Genomic DNA, 22,603 nt, shown 5'->3' with positions numbered 1-22,603 from the left:
TATCGGAGGAAAGATACAATAGGACATGACCTTCACAGCCATATTGCAATGGGGCCTATTTACTAGCTATATAAGCCTTGAAATATTTAAAGCGGCAGTGTCTTGCAATGGTTTTGTTATCTAAGAGGTCAAGACAGATCAATTGCAACAACTGAGACTGAGTAAAATTGAAGCTTTGCAATTTTAATGTAGAATGGAACTTTAGTTGGTATTAAATGTTATCTTAAAGCATGTGGGCCAATTATTCAGTTATCATATATCCAAATCAATTTATTAAGATAAAAGCTTTTCTGTATTATAATGTATTTTACCTATAAGCCATTATAAGTAAATATACAATTTATTAGATTCTTTATGCAGTGAAATTAACTAATTTTGGTTTTCCACTACACTTTTCAATACATGCAATATAAACTATTATAAAAAATACAATATATTCAGTGGTACAGAATATTAACTTAGTAATGCTGTTTCATTTCATTTAGAAAACTGCTGCCTTTAGACCTCCATTTGATACTTCACTCTGTTTGAACAAAATAGTTAATAATTTTTATTGGTTCTGCAGTGTTAAGAGAGGGGCATATTTCTGCTACTTAGTATTTCAATCTTAAAACTAAAGGATAGATAAATCCAGACAGAGACGTTTTAAACTCATGCTATTTTTTACAATTGTATTCCAATGTTGCATTCTAAAATTCATAATTACTGTAAGATAGTCCTCAACTTATGACCACAATTAAGCCCAAAATGTATGTTGCTAAGTGAGATGTTTGTTAAGTGAGTTGCCCCATTTTACAACCTTATATGCTGATTGTTAAGCAAATCACTGCAGTTAAATTAGTAACCCAGTTAAGTGAATTTGACTTCCCCATTAACTTTGCTTGTGAGAAAATCACATGACCTTGGGACACTGCAACTGTCATAAATATGAGTCGGTTGCCCGGCAGCTAAATTTTGATCACATGACCATGAGGTTGCTGCAATGGTCAGAGGTGTGAAAAAAGGTCATGCCACTTTTTTCAGTGCCATTGTAACTTTGAATGGTCACTAAACTAACTCTTGTGAGTCAAGGACTACCTGTATATGCTTCTTAATATATGAAATGATAAAATAATTATATGAATATATTTTATAGAAATTTTAGTAAATATTACAGTTAGAAAGATAAAAACTAATAAAAACTAAGAGAACCAAAAAGGAAATGCAGGAAAAAATATAGAATAGAAAAATAGAAAAAGTATAGTAAAAAGAAAAGATATATAAAGAAATGACTTTCCTCTTCATCATAAATATGCACAATTTTAGTAACTTATAGATGCCTCTTAAAATTCAACAAATGTCTTTTTCCCCTTATAGATCCTTAAAACCTCTTCATTCAGTCCTTATTAGCAAAGGTCTATTAAGAGTTAACAGAGAGAATAACATATCTATTTTAACCTTGATCAGACAATCCAACTTTATATTCCTTCCTTTTAGTTTTAACAATCTCAATCTTTAATCCCTTCAAATGCGGTCCTGGAATTTGATTTGTTTTAGTAATTTCTTTGTGCTTTTTTACAAATCTCTTCAAAACTTTTAATAAATGTCTCTTGTAATTCTAATATGGAATTGTTATTCAGGTAATTCTTTTGATTTGTTATTTGTACATCCCTTTTAATTAGGACATCAACTGGTTTCATTTGTATACCCTGTATATCTTTTTCCTTATTGTCCAGTAAAACCTGTTCTTCTTTCATACCATCGTTTAAACATTCAATAATGGGAGACAGATTTAAAATTAAGTTCTGGGTCCATTGTTTATAAATATTCTCTGGTTAAAGTATTCTGCTTCATTCTTTATCAGTAATTCATATTTAAGTGTGAATTTAATTGTAATCTTTAGTTCTTTCTGGTTCCCTCTAGTGTCCAATGTTCAATGTCCCAGTTATCTTTAAGAATTCAAAAGAAAAGTATTTTCCCATGCAAAGGGTTTTATACTTAATTTCAAAATCTTTTTTCAAATCCCTCCAGACCCTTACTCCATTTGTAATTTTCCCAAATTAATATTATAATTACTCTTTTGCTGCTTATTCCAAAAATGATTTTTTTAAAGTCCTTAAAGTAATTTCTTTTGCTAAAGTCTAAAAAAAACCTTTGTCAATTCAAAGGTTCCTAATATCTAAAGAGTAATTAACAAGCAATTCCCAATCATGATTAGAAATGGCTCTGACTGCAGTTTAAGAAGACTACTTAACTCACCAGATACCACTGTCTTCTGGTCTCTTCATAAGGAGCAACCATCTAGAACATGACCCTGAATCTTCTCCCTGTTTAAAGAATAATTTTGAAGAGCTGTTGTGCTTGCCGGCTCTTTGTTCTACTGTAGTTGTAGATTCTGTTTTTAGTAGAGCCATCTCCAGTTCACCATTTCTTCCTCTGAAGACTCAATATATGCATCTAACAATATACAACATCATATTGGCATTTGAAAGCATTTATGCTAAGATAGATAAAACGTATTGGTATTCTAAATTATATTGTTGGTATAAGGTAAGGTATAACACTTTCCTGAACAGCTTTCCATCCAAGGTCAGTAAAATGAGGACTCAGATTGTTGGGGGCAATACAGTGATTCTGTAAACTCTTAGAGAAGACAGTAAAGCACTATGAAGCGGTATATAAGTCTGCTATTGCTATAATTCAGGGGTGTCAAACTCACGTCACAGCAATGTCACGTGACATCAGGACTTTTGTCCCGTTTGCTAAACCGGGTGTGGTCAGCATGCGACGCATCCGACCCATGGGCTGGGAGTTTGACAGCCCTGCTATAGTGTGCTTTGGAATATAAGCCCCAAACTGAAGGAATCTATGATAAAAAAAATGCAAAAATAACCCACACTCCTTTTTTAGGAACTATAATACTACATTTAACTAAAAGCAAACATACTTTTCAGAGATTTTCAAGTGAACATATATTTGTAATAGAAGGAATGGACACTGTAGGTTTATTATGGAAGATTATTCCCTTTCGCCCTTTTTTTCTACCCCGCCAAAGAATTATTTTCTTTTAGACTTGTCTTCTAATAGCAACTGATATTTGTTCTTTTGATATTACTGTAGAAACAGAGCCATTGTGTTTTTGCCAAACCATATACTCAAGATTAGGATGTATGTTATCTTCAACACTACATTTCTGTTGATTTTTTAAAATAATTTTATAATTATTTGAAGTATTTGAATATTTCTTGTTTATTCTAAACGTTCCAATATTTTTCACTGACAATTTGGCCGTTTTTTGGAAGAACATTTCATTTTGAATACATACTGCAAGCTCCACACAGAATCTAATGATGATGAATGTTTTGTATACTGAATATAAATGCAGAGAAGCTGTATATTTATTTAGTAGTTGTTTAGTTGTCATTTTTATTTCTCTGACAATCCAAGAAATCATGGTTCTGAAATTTGGACCTGAGAATATTTTATCAAAGTATTCTGGTTTTATTGTTGTAAGCCCTTACAATTGAAAATTAAGATTTAATAGTAGGACTCCTTGACCTGAGAGCTTTGAGTACTGTTAAGAACACCTAATGTTACAATGATTGTTTTCAGTATATGATCAACATTTTGAAAGAACAATTAAGCAATTTATTACTGGTTTTTGGTGCTGTCTGGGAATATATAATTTTAAACCAATATGTTGTCTTATAATCATGTTGGAACTGTAAACATTTTTATACTTTGTGAAATTAGTAGTTTGGTAAGATATAAAGAATACATTTTTACCTACTGTAAGATTTGTAACTTTTTAAAAGACACAAAATTGTTAATATGTGACAGTATCATGTCACATACCTATTGAAAGGTACCGTTGAAAGAAATAAGAGCATGTTAAAAGACAAAAAAACTTCTTCCATTAATTCTGGACATTAATTACTTGCTGTACTATATTTAATCACCACCGCATAATATGCATTTAGATCAGTTCAGTCTTAGAAAGCAAGTCACTCTTGTTACAGATATACATGAGGGAATAAGTGGCATATTTGAAAAAAGACAATCTACTCTGTACATCTATTTATATAATGTGCTCTTAAGTGATAGAATGTACAAAATATTTATAAATTTTTTTATCAGCTGTAAGCACTAAGAAACCTTTTATCGACATTATCCAAATTATCTGTTATATAGCTTGTTTTTTCTTTAATATCAAACTATTATTTCTCATTTTTCTCATCTTATTTAATTGTATTTAAGTCCCAGCTTGCTTAATAGTTATTCTGCAAGATAGCATTGTTCTATTGTTGCTTATGGAAGATCCTGCTTGACTTATTAGCAGGATATCCTGGAACTTAAGACGCCTTTTGCAACAACACATAAATTCAATTCTCTTCTATAGATTTTTGAAAAATGGTGGAAGCCATATATTAACTTTTCAAAATAGGTAATTTTTCTACCTTCAGGCTGCATAAATAGAGGGATAGAATCAAGATCACGTGAAGTGTTAATACCACTTTATAATGCCTTGGTAAGACCACATTTGGAATGCTGCATTCAGGTTTGGTCGCCAGGATGTAAAAAAGATGTGGAGACTCTAGAAAGAGTACAGAGAAGAGCAATAAAGATGATTAGGGGACTGGAGGCTAAAACATGAGGAACGGTTGCAGGAACTGAGTATGTCTAGTTTAATGAAAATAAGGACTAGGAAAGACATGATAGCAGTGTTCCAATATCTCAGGGGCTGCCACAAAGAAGAGGGAGTCAAACTATTCTCCAGAGCACCTGAGGGCAGAACAAGAAGCAATGGGTGGAAGTTGATCAAGGAGAGAGGTAACTTAGAACTGAGGAGAAATTTCCTGACAGAACAATTAATCAGTGGAATAGCTTGCCTCCAGAAGTTGTGAATGCCCCAACACTGGAAGTCTTCAAGAAGATGTTAGATAGCCATTTCTCTGAAATGGTATAGGGTTTCCTGCCTAGGCAGGGGGTTGGACTAGAAGACCTCCAAGGTCCCTTCCAACTCTGCTATTGTATTGTATTGTATTGTATTGTATTGTATTATTATTCCATCACTTCTTATGGCCTTTGAACCTGGTAGTGACCAGAATATTCTTTTAACTTCATCTTCCAGTACCACAGGTTCTTTTAAATGGGGAATATATTCTAAGGCAGGGGTTGAAACTCATGTCATCACAGCGTATATATGACGTATCTGGACTTTTTTCTCCTTTACTAAAGAAGGTGTAGGCATGGCCGGCACATGACGCACTTGGCCCATGGGCCAGGAGTTTGACAGCCCTGTTCTAAGGGATCTTGGATGTTGACATCTCTACTATACTGCATTTCAGCTTATTCCTTCCATCTTTATTTGATTTATATGAATTCCTGTCTATTTGTATCATTTAACACCTCAGTTTGAGGCTGGATCCTCAGATATCTTTTGGAAGGCTTTCCTTGTTTTTTCATATCTGTTGTCATATGCAGTGCTTTTGCAGGTGGTGGTGTAACATTGTTTTTTGTCTTTTTAATAGCTCTCTGAAACTGCTAAGTTTCTTCTTGAGATTTTTGCCTCTCTTGATTTCTCTTCTTGGTAGTTTCCATAGTTTTGACACCCAGTTTATTTTCTTCTGTTTTATCTTTAGCAGTCCCTTTTCATTTTCCTTAACTCTGATTTCATTCCACAGTTCTTATGGTTGTGTATCAATTGGGTTAATTTTTACTCCAAAATGGTGGGTATATGCATATAATAAGTTCATATGGTAGAAACTGGTTGGCTTTTTTTTCCTGTAGCTTAATTTACAATTTTCACATGAGCGATTTGTGATTTTTTTATACAACCAGGATTTGGCCATGTCTTGATATAATAATTGACCTCCCCCCTCCCTTTAGCAATCTTCTTTACTTCCTCTTTTACTTCTTTGGGTATCAAGAGATCTGGTCTTCGTGTTCTTTGGCCTTCTCTTTTTATACAGTATATGTGTCACCGTGAAAGACCGAAATTGGTGAATGTCGACATTCACCGGTGAATGTTGGTGAATGTCGACATTCACCGGTGAATGTCGACACATACCAATTTCGGTCTTTCACTGTGACATATATAACGAGTCAGCGTAACGCTTTACTTTTGCTTTTCAATTCGCGGCGTTCTAACCGCGGCGTTCTAACCGCGCAGGATCGCAGGTTTTTTAAAAAAAGAACTCCGCGAACAGAAGACGCTTAAAAGGAAGCGAGGAGCCGAGGTATTAGGGTAAGGGTATTAGGGTAAGGGTGTCGAGAGGATAAGGACATACACCAAGCGACTATGTGAATGTCAACATTCACCGGTGAATGTCGACATTCACCAGATTTCGGACTTTCACAGTAACATATGCATTGTATGATATAGAATCCTAAAACATTCTCTCTGGATGAACAAACCACTTAACCAGTTGTCTTTGTATGGACTTTAAAATTGATTCTATTTCAATTATTTATCTTATGATCTCATTTTTGATTTTATCCTTTCTGGCAGCTTTCCATATGTCATTTCCTTAGTGACCATTGCATATGTTTTATTGCAAATTCCATGTTTAGCAATGGTAGCATAGGGTAGCAATGAACATGCTTTGTATGAGATTGTTCTTTGTGCTGATCAGTACTACCTTGTGTTGTAGGAGCGGAACTAGCTGTCAATACTTGTTCAGCCTTACTGCCACTATATATTAATCTCTTGGTCCATTTCCCCATCTTCAGTGAGTATCGTTCCTAGAAGTTTCAACTCTGAAACTTGTTTTATGCTCCTCTTCTATTACTATGTTTAGAGTGTTCTTTTTTCTATTGATTGCCTTTACTTCTTTATTCTCTTTTGATACTCATTTATTGCGCATTCTTGGTTCATGGATAGAAGATATTGTTGCAGCAGTTCCTTAGCTGTATGTGCTATCAATACTTGATTGTCTGCAAAGAGTAGTTTGTTTAATATTATTTCCATTCCTGGGCATGGCTGTTTCCTTATGCTGTCAATGAGGTGATGAATAATAGTGGTGATAGTACACATCCCCGTTTTACTCCAGATGTTACAGCAAAGGGTTCTGATGTTCTTTGGTTTGTTCTAATTACACTTCTGCCAATATTGTATAAGCTTTTACATAATCCAATAGGATGTTCACTTACTCCATATTACACCATTGTTTGTCACAATATTTTTCCGTCTACTCTGTCAAATGCTTTTTTTGCCTACAAAAGCTACAAGGAGTTTCTTATTGTACTCCATCTTTTTCTATTAATTAAGTATAAAATGGCGTCTGTTTCTTGTAAAATTAATCTGTTCTTCTGCTAGCTGTGGTTCTATAACTGAATTTAATCTTATTTCTATTACTTGGCATACATTTTTCCTACATGGCTCAAAAGTGAGATGCCTTGATATTGTGTGCATTCTTGTCCATTTCCTTTGTTTTTCCACAGTGGAATTATTATTGTGTGTTGCCAATCTATGGGTGCTGTTAGATGTGTCCGTGCAGCATTAAAGATTTCATGTAGCCATCTGATGCTGCTGTCCCCTTCTGCTTGAATTATTTCTGTTGGTAGCCCATCTATTCCTGTTGATTTGTGCTTAGGTAACTTTTCTTTACAACTTTTGCTATTTCTTCAATCATTATTTCTGGTTCTAACTGCTGTTTTGTAGTCTTGCACAGTTGCTTCGTGACACTCATAGAAGGTTGAAGAGTACTTCTTTATAACATTTGTATAACTCTTTTTCAACTTTATCACTTCTTTAACCTCTTGATACCACTATGCAGTGCGTTTGGTCCTATTCTGATTTTTTCCACTCTTTTCCTCATAGTTCTACTGCAACGTTAAGCAGAATAGTGCAGCAATAATGTAGTCAATTTAATTTCTGTGTATTTCCTCTGATGCCCATCTATACAGGCATCATTTTAGTTGTTTGAAGACAGTGTTAGCAATGAAGAAATCATTGGATCAACAGAAATTGATTAAATAGTCTCTTGCTTTATTTCAATTTCCTAAACCACATAATCCAGCTACATTTTCCTCATTAAAACTTCCAACTTTGGAATTCCAGTCTCCAGTTGCAAGAAGTTCATGTTGCTGGGATGTTCTGTCAATTTGAAATTTAGCTTGATTATAAAATTGATCAACTTCCTCTTCTACCTCAAATGCAGTATAAATTTGAATGATTATCGTATTAAAGAGTTGTCTATGAAGCCTGATATTATTCAATCATTGATTTCATTGTTGCTATACACTCCCTAAAAGTAAAAGCAACATTGTTCCTTTTTATTGATGTGTATCCTGTCTTCATTATTTTTACAAATAACTCAAGGCAGTGAATATATCCAACACACCTTCTGCGTCCTATTTTCCACACAACAACCCTGTGAAGTGGGTTGGGCTGAGAAAGAGAGACAAGGTAGCTGGCTTTTATGACTGAGGTATAACTTGAACTCACAGTCTCCAGCATTTTAGCCTGGTGCTGTAACCACTAGATCAAATTTTCTTCTTTGTTTTTTTATGTTTTGAATAGTAAACAATGTGACCTTCTGACTGAAAGTGTCCATTCCCAGTCCATCTCAATTTGCTTATGCCTAAAATATCAATGTGCAGTAGTTTCATTTCATTTTTCACTTTGTTGAGCTTTCCTGTCTTCGTATTTATTAAAAATTGCATAATCCTACTGCAATTCTTTCTTTGCACCTTCAGTTTTTCTTTTCCTGTATGGCAACATCAGCAGTGAAATTCTCAAAGGCTTTATCTTAGCCACATCATAAACACAATTAGTAGTCACAAAAATTCTCAGCTCTTTCTCAGTAGCATGTTGAGTGTCATCCACCTGAGGCACCCATAATCTAGCACATATTTTATTTTTTCCATCTCTGGAAAATACAGGAGTGATTTAACATTTCCTTCTGCTGCACAGTATTATTTGCTATCTTTGCTGTTGTCATTAAAATGATCATCCTCATGCAGCATCTTCCGCTTTCGTTAAGTGTAATATAGATGCCTGTTTGTTTGACCTAGGTTAACCTTTATATATGGGGTCTCCTGCTTGGGTTATTTTCTGGAGGAATTTGCAGGATTAGCCAGGATTGGGTATTATGATGTCCAATTGGCCTCGAGACAGAGTTAAAACTGAAGGCCCGCCTCTGTGCTCCTTGCTTCTGGTTCCTAGTTTCAATTCTGTCTGGCCGAAGAAAGACGAGTTGCTTTTGGTTCCTGAGATTCCAAAACACAATCCAGTGCCATCCTGTAATTTCTTCCTACCTGCCTTCCCCCTTTTGCCTCCATCTGCTTCCTGGAAGCTTCCCCTTGGTATGGCTTGCTCCCGGCCACTGGTAAGGGTTTTGAAAATTGTTTGTTGGGGTTATTAGAGGCGGGACGCCATTCCAGCAGCCATTTTGGGCCTCGTGTTCCACATGGGCTGAAGCAGAGGCTGCTACGGAGCCTCAATCTCATACCTGCCATCCTGGAGGGCAATCCCTTCTACAGCGGCGGCTGTGGCAAGGCCCTGCGGACCCAGGGCGAGGCCAGGAGGCCCGGAGAGGTGTGGGACATCGAGGATCGTGCAGCATGGCACTGTCGGCAGCTGCGCAGCTTGAAAAGGGGCCGGAAAGGTCTACCGGCGGCTGTGATCATCGCGCAGAGGCCGTGAGTGACTGGGGGAAGCTGTTTTTTGCTGCTGGTCGGGTGGGCTGAGCCGGAAGGAGACCCGACCTGGTACCATGGCGGATGGAGAAGAGAGGCCTCATTCCCTCCCATTGTCCCCTGGGGAGGGGCCTTCCAATGGGGCCTGAGAAAGACCCACAGCCTCTGCAAGGCTGCGCAAGACCATGGCTGCTGGGAAGCCTTCCAAGGCTTTACAGAGGGACGAAGCGGGGAGACACAGGGCCCTGGAAAAGCAGGTGTCCAGGGCTGAACAGAGGGGTAGACCTAGCTCTCCCCTGAGGTCCAGATCGCCTATTAGATCAAGGTCTAGGACTCTTCCCAGGGGGGATTCCCCATTATATGTTAGGGAATATGCAGGGGATATTTGCCCTTCCCCTCCCTTTTCATGGTAGAACATTGCCCCTATCTGAGGGATCCTTTTCAATGCAGGGGGGGCTAGGGGGATAGCCCCATCAGGCCATTCTTGGCTCTACAGACAATTTCACATGGAATTGCTACTGGATTGCAGAAGGGGACTTCAAGCCCTGCAACTATGGCAAAGGTCACTGGGGGGGGGGGAACATTGCTCAGGCCAGGCCTAGACCCTCCCCCTCAGAAGTGCACTGACCAATTTCGCCTTCTCTGGTTAGCGAAGGTTCCATGGCTGGGGATCAGGTTCGATGATGAGGATCCTTCAAAGCCTGAAGCACCAGCATTCTCAGGCTTGTTTCCCCTGGATTTGTTCAAATCTCTGCTGCGCAAGGCTAGGGCCACAGCACAGCTGGGTGAGATGGATAGCACCAAGGGAGGCGCCAAGGAAGGTGGTCCAGTGAAGGAGGAAATCTCTGCCCCTAAGCTATTCTTGGAAGTAGTTAAGAAGCAGTGGGAAAATCTAGGGGCATTTCCTAACCCTAGTAGCAGTGATAGGAGATTCTTTAACATAGAGCCTAGTTTTTCTGAGGCTTTGCAGGTGCCCACAGTTGACCTTCCAGTGGTGGCCTTGGCTTCCACATCTACAGTGGTGACTGGCGATGTGGCTGACTACTTGAAGACCGATGACAAGAAGGCGGAGCTGACTCTTCACAAAACATTCCAGTCTTCCGCGTGGGCCATCAAGGCAGCTGCCTCAGTATTGTTCTTCAGCCACACGGCTATCTCTTGGCTCCAACAGATACAGGAGCGGATTCTGCCAGAGGAGGTGCATACTCATCAGGATCTCAACAAGCTGGTTGCTGTCACTCAATTTTCTGCTGATGTCACTCTGCATGCCATGAAGTATGCCTCACGGGCGATGGCGGCCTCGGTGACCTCCCGATGTCTCCTGTGGCTGAGGGGGTGGCAAGCGGAGAACAAGGCAAAGTGGCACCTAGCATCGTCGCCTTATTCCGTGGGGATCCCTTTTCGGTACCCCATTGGACTCAATCCTCGTTGAGGACAAGAATAAGAAGAGGGTCATGCCCATGCCCGCAAAGAAGTCGGAGCAGAAATCTGCACCTTATTTTCGGAAGCAGCCCTATCATCAGTCAGATCAGGAAGTTCAACAAAGCAGGTATTTTTCAAGATCAGATAGGCAGTCGGATAGACACTACCCGAGGGATAGGCTTAGTTTCCAACCCCAGGGGAAGAGGCCCTTTTAGGGGGGAGGTGGCCGTCCCTACCGCCGGGGCAGATAGCTCAATGACGACCCCACCCATAGGCAGCAGACTGATCCTGTTTGCCGACACCTGGGCTGAGCTTACCACAGATGTCTGGGTTCTGAACACCATCAGATTTGGCCTGAGCCTGGAGTTCCTCTCCATTCCTCCGAACCACTTTCGGATGTTTTCAGTCACCAAGAGTAGGGATAAATGCAATCTCATGAGACAGGCAATCCAACAGGGCAGATATCAGGGCAGTGGAACTGGTTCCATCGGACCAAGTAAGGTCAGGATTCTATTCTAACCTCTTTGTCATTCTGAAAAGTTCAGGGGTGGAGGACGATACTAGATCTAAAACTTCTAAATTTTCACCTGATCTATAGGAGATTTAAGATGGCTTCCCTTAAATCCATTTTGGCGGGGATCAGGCGTAATGACTTCATGGCCTCCATCGATCTGATGGAGACTTATCTCCATATCCCCATATTCCCCGGCCATCGTAAATACCTCAGGTTCTCTTATTTAGGTAGGCATTATCAGTATAGGGCCTTACGGTTTGGACTGGCATCTGTGCCTCGAACCTTCACTAAGCTCCTGGCTGCGGTGGCGGCTTCCCTCCATGAGCGCTCCATCAGGATCCAATGTTATCTCGGTCCAGGCGGCGTTATTTGAACGCGCGATGGAGGACATTTCGTTAGTAGTGTCTACACTCCAACAGTTAGGTTTTTCAGTGAACTTGGATAAGAGTTCCCTGGTCCCCAACACCAGAATTCTTCACCTGGGGATTCTCATAGATTCCAGGTTGGGGAAGGTGTTCCTGTCCCACGACCGCAAGGTTAGTTTGTTAGCTTTAGTTAGACACATTAGACATCAGCGTTTTGTTCCTTTAGTTGTGCTCTCCAGCTTGCTGGGGAAATTCATTTCTTGCATAGATGTAGTGCCTTGGCCTTGTCTGCACACGAGGCCACTTCAAAGGCGTCTCCTGCCGCATCAGAGGTCCAACTCCAGCAACTCCAAGGCAAGGGTTCCAGTGATGCCGCAGGTGCAGCTGTCGTTGAGGTGGTGGCTCTCCCCGGCACTACACAAGGACTGCGAGTTCAGGGAGCCAGAGCACCTCATCCTGACAATGGACACCAGCTTGTACGGGTGGGGAGCTCTCTTGGAGTCCTGGATGGCACAAGGCTGTTGGACCTGGATGGACCTCCAGCACAATATCAATTTGCGCCTGGGCGGAGAGACATCTTCAATTGCTCAGGGCAGAGCACATCATGGGAGTGAATAATCATCAAGCCAACTGGCTTAGTCGGTCCATGGAGAGTGGAGTCTTCTTCCCGAGTTGTTCCAGACCATCTGCTCCAGGTTCGGCCGTCTGGAGGTAGACCTGTTTGCCCCACCGCAGAACGCTCAGGTGGAACTTTTTTCTCTCGGTTCCTGACTCGGGGACAGAAGGGGTTGACGCTCTTCAGACTCCATGGCCGGAGGGCCTGCTCTACGCTTTCCCTCCCCTTCCCCTTTTCCCTGGGGTAGTTCGGAAGGTGATCTCAGAGAGGGCGGAGCTCATCTTAGTGGTGCTTTAAGGCCGTGCCGGGCATGGTTTGCGGACCTCATGTGCCTGTCAGTGTCACATCCATGGAGGATCCCAGGGAGGGATGTAGACCTCAGGCAGGGGAACCTGGTGCATCCCGAGCCACAGTGTCTACAACTAGCTGTGTGGAGATTGAGGGAGAACGCCTGAGGGACGCCCAGCTTTCCCAGAGAGTAATCTCCACCATTGAGGCCTCACACAGGGGTTCCACCACCAGAATCTATAATTCCACCTGGCGGGTTTTGTAGAGTGGTGCCTGGCCTCAGGAGTGGATCCCTGCGAGGCTTTGGTACCATGCATCTTGGAGTTCCTCCAAGAGGGGTTAGATAAGAAGCTCTCACATGGCACCCTTAGGAGGCAGGTAGTAGCCTTATCCACGATCATTCAGGGAGAAGGGCTCCTTCCACTTTCCCAGCTTTCCCAGCTTCCATTAGTTAAGAGGTTCCTGAGGGGCGCGGGCAACCTCCACCCCCCGGTAGTTCACAGATTTCCAACTTGGAGCCTCACTACAGTTCTCCAAGCCATGACAGGGGCACCATTCGAACCACTGAGGATGGTTGACCTGAAGTTCATGACCCTTAAGGTAGTGTTTCTCGTGACGGTAACCTCGGTCTGTCACATCTCTGAACTGGGGGCGTTGTCCTCCAGGTCAGATCTTTGCACATTCCACAATAATCAGGTCGTTCTGCGACTGGATCCGACCTTTCTCCCCAAGGTAAATTCTCTTTTTCACAGATCACAGGAGGTGGTCTTGCCAGATTTTTGCCCGGACCCATCATGTGATAGGGAATCCCTTTGGCACAGGCTGGATGTCAAGTGTGCCTTGCGTATTTACCTGAGGCGCTTGGAGAGCCTCAGGAAATCTGAGTCACTTTTGATTTTCTTTTAGCCGTCTTCCTTGGGGAAGAGGGTGTCCTCCTCTGCCATAGGGAGGTGGATCAAATTGGTCATCACACTGGCCTATGAGGTTCAGCACCTACCAGTTCCGCAGGGCATCACGGCACACTCCACCAGGAGCGCGGCTACCTCGGCGGCCTGGGCTACGGAGGTGCCTATTGTGGAGATTTGTAGGGCGCTACGTGGGCGTCCCCATCTCCCTTTATCAGGCACTACAGGTTAGACCCTTATGCATTGGCTGATGTGGTGTTTGGGCTTAGAGTGTTACAACAGGTGGTAGCACATGAGCCTTTCCCAGTAATTCTAGCAACTTGTATTTGGGGCGGGTATATAATACCACCTATGAATAACGTTTAGTTTTCTTTTAGTAATGTAGAGTTCTTCCAAAGTGTAGCTCATTGTGCATCTGAGATAATTAATTCTTATATCTGATTTTCATGGGAATGATGATCCCACTCCAAATATTTCCAACAGGATTTTATATATTTTGGATATTGGACCTTAGAGAACTCTGAAAATTCTAATATAAGATTTTCAAAATCTATTTATGGTCGCAGTCCTTACAGATTTTTTAAAAACTTCATTTCATTAATTACCAGCCAATTAAGATTCATATATGTCAGTGTCTGCATAATACATTTGCTTTTTTGAAGGAAAGTAGGGGAATGCTATTTGCGATTCTTTCAATTGTCTGAAATAAAAATAAAAGTATGATAATAATGTTTCTTTTTCACATTGGTACAAAATAGTATTTTAGCAGTTCCTTGGTTGACCTCCTAACTCAAAAAGCTATCATGAGACTCTAATATACTGTATAATTTTATCCATTATTTAACTCCTCTTTTGGGGGAAGATGGTTGAGAAGTGGTTACATAATAGCTTCAGGGGGCTTGGATAATGTGGATTATTTAGAATACCATTCAGTCAGGAGTCTAACCTCATATGGGATTGAAATGGCACGCATTGCTTTTTGAATGATTTTCAGGATAGGCAGGATGAGATTTCTGCATCCATCTTTGCCCTGTTTGATATTTCAGTGTCTTTCAATGCTATCAACCATGTATCCTCTGAATCAGGTCAGATGATTGAGGGTGGGTGACATGGAGTTATGTTGGTTTGCCTCCTTTTTTTTCAGGGTCAGTTCCAGTCAGTGATGTTTGGAGAGGAGCAATCCCATCCCTGGCCTCTACTATGCGAGTTGCCTCAGGATTTAATGCTCTCTCCTCTCCTGTTCAATAAGGCTGCTGGGTGAGCTCATTGTCGGTCTCTGACCAATTAAGTGATGTCGTCTACCTCTTATCCTGGTGCCTGGAAGCTGTGAGGGTCTGGATGGGTCTGGTCTGAATGTATTGTTCTCTATTTGGGGCTCTCCTTGGTATTTGGAAGCTTTAACTGATTCAGAATGTACCAGTGCAGGCAGTTACATGTGCTCCCAGAGGAACAGATATTACCTCTGCTCCATGACCTGCATTGCTGCCAGTTTGCTACAAGTTTCAATTCAAGTTGATGGATTTAACTTTTAAAGCCGTTCGTTGCATGGGACCAGGTCATCTGAAGGACTACTTTTCCCCAACTATATCAGCTCATCCCATTAGATTTGACAGAGAAGACATGTTATAGGTATCATTTGCCAAGGACCTGCAGCCATGGTGGCATAATTAGAATGCATTATTGCAGGCTGACTCTGCCCACTACAAGGATTTTGATCCTCACTGGCTCAAGGTTGACTTAGCCTTCCATCCTTGCGAGGTTGGTAAAATGACGACCCAAATTGTTGGGGGCAATATGCTGACTCTGTAAACAGCTTACAGAGTACTGTAAAGTACTATGGAGCAATATATAAATCTAAGTGTTATTGCTATTGGGTGGGGCCCAGGACATAGGCCTTCTTTGCTATTGTGCCCATCCTATGCAACTCTGTGCCCCATGAAGACAGCTTGGCTCCATCCCTTTTAGAATTGTGGAAGACCCACAACACTCCCTGGTTGTGACATGATGCCTGGAAGTTCTAGGGAGTTAGAGGCATTTTTGGATGGCGCCATTGTGGTTTATTTTTATTCTCTCCAGTGCTTTGCATATTTTAATTGTTTTAGTATTTTTAGAGTTTTTATAATAAGGACATTTAATATTTTTATAATGATTGTTTTTATATATTTGTTTTTATTGACCTGTACAGTCTGAAATCACATTTTATGAGATAGGCAGCCAATAAATGTGAGAAATAAAATAAATAAATAATTATTCTGAAGAACAATAAGTAAATAAATGAATAATGAATATATAAGAATCTTAAGAACTATGATTTTATCACTGTACAATCATACAATCTTTATTGTAATATTTCAGTGATTATTGTCAAACTATGTCATTACTTTGAAAAAATGGATTAAAATGCTTGCTGAATTATTTTTCATAAATGTTAGATTCCAACAAAAGATCGATTCCATTTAATTTGCAAGAAATCATTTACTGAGAATAGAACAGTGAGCTAAAAAAAGTTGAGTTCATTACTATATTCTAATTCAAAATACAAAAGCATGAAAAAGTTCACCAGAGACCACAACCATTGTATGGAAGTACTTTAAATTGCATTAGTAAGATAGTCATGACCCTTTCTGTTAGTAATAAGAGGCATTCTAATAACACAGTACAAGATTGCAATCAAACAGCTTCATATTCCAATGTTTCATGGCTAATTGCTTTTCCTCAGTAAAAATTAGAAATATATATGCGTCTTTTCTTTTCTTTCCTTTCCTTTCCTTTCCTTTCCTTTCCTTTCTAAGTAGCTATTGATTCTAAAACCCCAATAAGCCAAATCAAAAGATAAAATGTCATTTAATGTAACCTCTATACAGGATTGAACTTTAATATTAAAATGCTGTAAACAGATCCCCAGAGTATGTCATTTTACCATGTTGCATTGAAAACCTAAATTCTTGTGTAGGTGGTCTCAAATTACAACTATAATTGAAATTGGAATTTCTGTTACTAAATGATGTATTTTTTAAGATATATATGTTACTGTGGTGGTTAAGTGAATCTGGCTTCCCCCAATGACTTTGCTTTTTGTAAGTCTCTTGGGAAGATCTTAAATAGTGATCACATGATCCCAGGACACTGCAACTGTCATAAATACATGTCACTTGCCAAGTGTTGAAATTATGATCATGTGACATAGGGATACTATGATGATTGTAAGTGGGACGACTTGTGTAATAAGTCACTTTGAATAGTTATTAAACTAATGGTCATTATTCAGGGACTATCTGTAATCCCAGAAATATATTTAGTGAGATATCTATGAGTAATTATGCATGTTGTGCTCTCCATGTTTGTATTCTATTCACAAATTCTTTATTTAAAAGAAACAAGAACAGTGTAAAATGTGTAAAGCCTAATACAAGCCTACCTTTATTTCAAAAAATGCTTCTTGGACTAGAAAAAATAGAGAAAATAAAAATGACAGCTACAGTATATATTGTTTTGTGTTTTAAATGTGTTCCATCGGCTAGGAAAAAAGCAAGAAAAAAATATTGTAGTTGGTATCCTTGGAACTAGATGGGATGTTAAAGCATCCTTATCAATTTACATTCTAGTGTCTGAATACTTTGTGATTGCCAACATGCAATGACTGTTATTTTGTGAATGAATATCTTGGCATGCTCTCATAATTCCAGGAGTGTCCTTTGGGGTTAGGTTTAACTAAAGTATTCTTAGCAGAGGTGGTATTCACCAGGTTCTGACCAGTTCTGGAGAACCAGTAGTGAGAGTTTTCAGTAGTTCAGAGAACTGATGAATACTGCCTCTGACTAGTCCTGCCCCCATCTATTCTCTGCCTACTGAGTCCCAGCTGATCAGGAGGGAATGGGGATTTTGCAGTAACCTTCCCCTGGAGTAGGGAGGGAATGGAGATTTTACAGTATCCCTCCCCTGCCATGCACATCAAGCCACGCCCACCACACCAAGCCACGCCCATCAAGCCACACCCACAAAACCAGTAGTAAATTTTTTTGAATCCCACCACTGGTTCTTAGTATATCCTTTTTCTGTTCAATGCTAAATCATGAATCTGAATATTTGTTGATGCTGCCATGTAAAAATTATGTTGTAATTTTGAAATCAATACGTATAGCTTACCTTTCACTTAGAAGCTTAGGGTGGTGTATAATTCTTTCCTGTTTTTCCATAGTAATCCTGCAAAGTTAGAATTAATTTTAAATACATTTTGCAGGAATGATGTGAATTGTGGCTGTGGGTTTGTGGGCTTTTCCCATTCCTAAAGAGAATTCTGGCTATCATTTCGGACACACCTTTTGTGTATGGTAGAATTAGTTTTTGCGTGGTGGTTGGCTGTGTGGTGTGTCAGAATATGAAGTTTTTTGGAAAGCTGTTACAGAGAAAGGTATCAAGAGCAGTTTCTCTTCTGCTTTTCTTAGTGTTGTGGTGCTGCAATGTGCCTGGGTCCTTCTGGACACAGCTTCTTTTGTGTGCAGTGGGATGGCTGCTTGCAAAGCTGAGGATCTGGTCCATATGTGTGGATTTGCGGTAGATGTGGGTTTCCAGTTCTTCCTTGTCTACTAGTCTCCTTATGTTGATGTCGAGGAATGCGAGTCTGTGGTCTGTTTCCTCTTCACATGTGATTTTGATCCCAGGAAATATGTTATTGAGTAGGTAGTGCTTGTTAGGGTTCTAAATACCATGCAGAAATAAATCATTGTCCAAGGCAAAACATCCTTAAAGGTGCAATTTATTCTGCAGGCAATTTAGCACGGCTATGGAAAATTCCAACTCTGAATTACATCCTGTAAGTTCACCCAGTTGAAAGTTCATGATCTCTCCCCACACCCACAAATCCATCACATGTTCCAATCATCATCTTCCACGCTGGCATGTACACCCATCTTCTTCCGGCCAGGTGTCAATGTGCGGAGACAAAAGATGACCTTGGCTTCTATAAAAGAATGTCAACATACATTCCACAATCCTACTCCTTTCTACTCCCCCCTCCCAACTACTACACTAATGAAACAGCATAGAAAATTATAAGAAAGTGTGGCAGGCCAAAGATCCTAAAAAGAATATAACTACAGGCCTGACAGGCGGCCTCTCCTCAAAAGAAAAACGTTTCCTGCAAAGAGAATAACATAAAAGTTAACATAACAAAATTAACCACCTCTTCTCCACCCAGGGGAACCCCTTGACTTCTCGGGAAACTTCCCATTGAATTGCTTTACTAACTTCTCCACTTTTAGGTTCCCACTGTTCACCCAATTAGCTTCAGACCAAGGGTAACCCTTCCAATGCACTAAGTACTGTAAGCAACCCCTATTCAGCCTGAAATCTACAATTTTTTCCACCTCAGATTGTGTTTCCCCTTCCATCACTAAAGGAGGAGATTGAGCTTGGGTGGATGCTCTTCTGTTAGACCCAATTACTGGTTTCAACAAGCTACACTGAAATTCTGGGTCAATTTCCCCTAGACTTCTGGGTAGACTGAGTTGAACTGTAACTGAGTTAACTATCTTCACTATTGGGAATGGACCTAGAAATTTTGGACCCAATTCCTTGCTCAGCATTTCTAATCTTATGTATTTGGTAGATATAAAAACATTGTCCTCCACACGGTAGGGGTTTTGGAGCGAGCGATGTTGATCATCTTGCTTCTGGTAGGCTTCTGCCGCAACTGCTAGAGCCTTCTTCACATTCTCCCATCCTTTCTTTAGCATGTCCATCCATTCACTCAAAGACATGAAGGAAGGAGGTTCTCTAGGCAGCTCAGGCATAGCAACAACTTCCATGCCACTGGTAATCTGGAAACCCGCTAATCCTCTGCTGCTGTGGACCGCATCGTTGTACGCCACTTCGGCGAAGGGTAGCAAGTCCGACCAGTTGTCCTCCTGATAGTCCACAAAACACCGGATGTATTGTTCCACCACCGCATTGACTTCCTCTGCTGCGCCGTTCATGCTGGGATGAACTTCTGAGCTCAGTTCTTGTGTGGACCCAATGGATCTCAGGACCTCTCTCCAGAACTTGGCTGTGAACTGGACTCCGCGGTCTGAAATGATCCTCTTGGGTACTCCGTGCAGGCGATAAATGTGTTTCACAAACATTTTCGCTAATTCGTTTGCGGATGGCAATCCTGAGCAAGCAATGAAGTGTGCCTGCTTAGAAAACAAATCAATCACAGTCCAAATTACTTTATGCCCACTGCTGTCTGGGAGTTCCAGGATGAAGTCCATTGCGACCTCTTCCCATGGCCGTTTAGGGCTCTCTGCTGCAGGTGCTGTAGGTTCTGGGCTCTTGGATTCAATCATCCACGGCTGGCCTTGTTCCTCCTCCGAGGCCTCCCCCTTGGTAGGACTCTTCGTCACCTGAAGTTGAGGATCCTCTTCCCGAGGTCGGTTGGGCATTTCCCCCTCCGAGGCCTCCCCCTTAGTTGGACTCTTTGTCACCTTAAGTTGGGGATCCTCCTCCGGAGATTGTTTGCCTTTTTCCTCTTCCAAGACCTCCCCCTTGGTAGGACACTTCGTCACTTTAAGTTGGGGATCCTCTTCCAGAGGCTGTTGGCCCAGATGACTTTTCTGTGCTGGCATCTGGGACCCTCTCTTTACCACCATGGCGACTGGTACACACATTTGTTCTTCGGCAATTCCCTCCTCCGAGGCCTCCCCCTTGGTTGGACTCTTTGTCACCATAAGTTGGGGATCCTCTTCCAGAGGTCGTTTAGACTTTTCCCCCTCCGAGGCCTCCCCCTTAGTTGGACTCTTTGTCACCTTAAGTTGGGGATCCTCCTCTGGAGATTGTCTGCCCTTTTCCTCTTCCGAGGCCTCCCCCTTGGTAGGACACTTCCTCACCTTAAGTTGGGGATCCTCTTCCAGAGGATCTTGGCCCAGATGACTCTTCTGTGGTGGCATCTGGGACCCTCTCTTTAACGCCGTGGTGGTTGGTGCGCACGTTTGTGGCATTGGGGCTGGAGCCAAGCACTCTGACGCTCTGTGGCCAAGTTGACAACAATGGTGGCATTTAATTGGCCCCCACGAGGAATGGAACCTAGTTACATCTCTAAACTTAGGAACCGTTTCATCACACTGCCTTGCTCTCCAACTTGCAGCTGCCTCCTTGGTAAACCCTTCTTCCATGGTGGAGATTGCTTCTCTGTAGGAAGGTGGAGTAAGAACCTTTGGGGGCATTGCAGATGCACCTTGTCCCGCTTCCCATCTTGCAGGCCTGGCTTTGGTAATCCCTTCTTCCATGTTGGTGATTGCTACTCTGTAAGAAGGTGGGGTAAGAACCACTTGGGGCCTTGCAGGCGCACATTTTCCCGCCATCCACAATGCAGGCCTCTGTTTGGTAATCCCTTCTTCCATGGAGATTTCTTCTCTGTAGGAAGGTCTGGTAAGAACCTTTTTGGGCCTTGCAGGGGAGACTGGAACTGGTGGGGAGGTCAATCCCTCGGTTGGCCACTGCCCAGCTTTCTGCCATGGTGCCATCTGCTGAGGGAGGGCAGGTGCCCACTGGCATCCCTCCCATCCATGACCTGGGGTTAAGACCCATCCCGGGGTTGCCTGCTTCACAGGTTGCAGCTCAACCAATGATGGCTGGCTAGGGGGTTTTACGTGCCAAGGACCCTCCTGCTGGCTTGGAGGAGTTATGTGCCAAGTAGGTGCCCTTTTCTGGCTTGGATGAGTTATGGGCCAAGTAGGTGCCCTCTGCTGGCTTGGAGTATTTCCCCATGCTGATGGCAAAGGAGGTGGTAAGTAGCATCTCTTCCATCCAAGTCCTGGGAGGAAAGCCCAATTTACTGCCCAATTTGCTTCATTTACTGGTTGGAGCCCCATTTGTGGTGGCTTGCAAGTGACAGATGCTGGAAAAATCCCTTCTTCCTGCCTCCTTTGAAATTCCCATTTTGAAAGGGAATCTTTCTCCCAGCTAGTTGCAGGGTGATAAGCCATTTCATTTATTGCCGTCTGGAAGGAGCCCAAACCTCTGTTCTAGGGTTTTTTTTCCCCCAAGCCTTGCTTCCAAGCTGGGGGGAAGGAGGGGGAGCATGCACTCACATTTTGCTGAAGAAGTACGTCTGCGACCTTCCTTCGTCTTGTCGTGTCTCCTCCTGCATTCCTCCTGATGCAATTAAACTGGAAGCAGCATTCCATTGCCTTTGAAGTTCCGCACTCAGCTTCTTATCACCAAAAGCTTCTCATTTATTGTTTGCTGATATTTACGCTGTCCCGGTCAGCATTGGGAATGCCGAGACCCCATCACCAGATCTTCCATCACCAGCCCTTCCCCCTTGAGAGGGGGAGGGTGCTAGTGAATTATTTTAAAGTAGAGAGTTGGAATAATGTTAGGGTTCTAAATACCATGCAGAAATAAATCATTGTCCAAGGCAAAACATCCTTAAAGGTGCAATTTATTCTGCAGGCAATTTAGCACGGCTATGGAAAATTCCAACTCTGAATTACATCCTGTAAGTTCACCCAGTTGAAAGTTCATGATCTCTCCCCACACCCACAAATCCATCACATGTTCCAATCATCATCTTCCACGCTGGCATGTACACCCATCTTCTTCCGGCCAGGTGTCGATGTGCGGAGACAAAAGATGACCTTGGCTTCTATAAAAGAATGTCAACATACATTCCACAATCCTACTCCTTTCTATTCCCCCCTCCCAACTACTACACTAATGAAACAGCATAGAAAATTATAAGAAAGTGTGGCAGGCCAAAGATCCTAAAAAGAATATAACTATAGGCCTGACAGTGCTTTTTTTTCAATTTGGGAGTGCTTGATGATGATGAAGCTGTCATCGATGTAGCGTGTCCAGAATTTTGGTTGGATGGTGGGCAGAACTATGGATT

At 41.6% G+C, this 22,603-nt stretch overlaps 1 protein-coding gene across 11 annotated transcripts in view; it reads left to right on the top strand.

Annotated features, from left to right (window-relative positions):
* CPEB3 (cytoplasmic polyadenylation element binding protein 3) overlaps positions 1 to 22,603 on the top strand; it is a gene marked incomplete at its 5' end in the record, with an annotated part of 92,291 nt that overhangs the window by 10,714 nt on the left and 58,974 nt on the right. The gene's annotated exons all lie outside the window — the stretch shown is intronic.

The sequence above is a fragment of the Natrix helvetica genome, assembly GCF_964273705.1.
Source record: "Natrix helvetica genome assembly, chromosome: 5".
In the NCBI taxonomy this organism is placed as follows: Eukaryota; Metazoa; Chordata; class Lepidosauria; order Squamata; family Natricidae; genus Natrix; species Natrix helvetica.
This window is presented reverse-complemented; position numbering and strand designations above follow the sequence as displayed.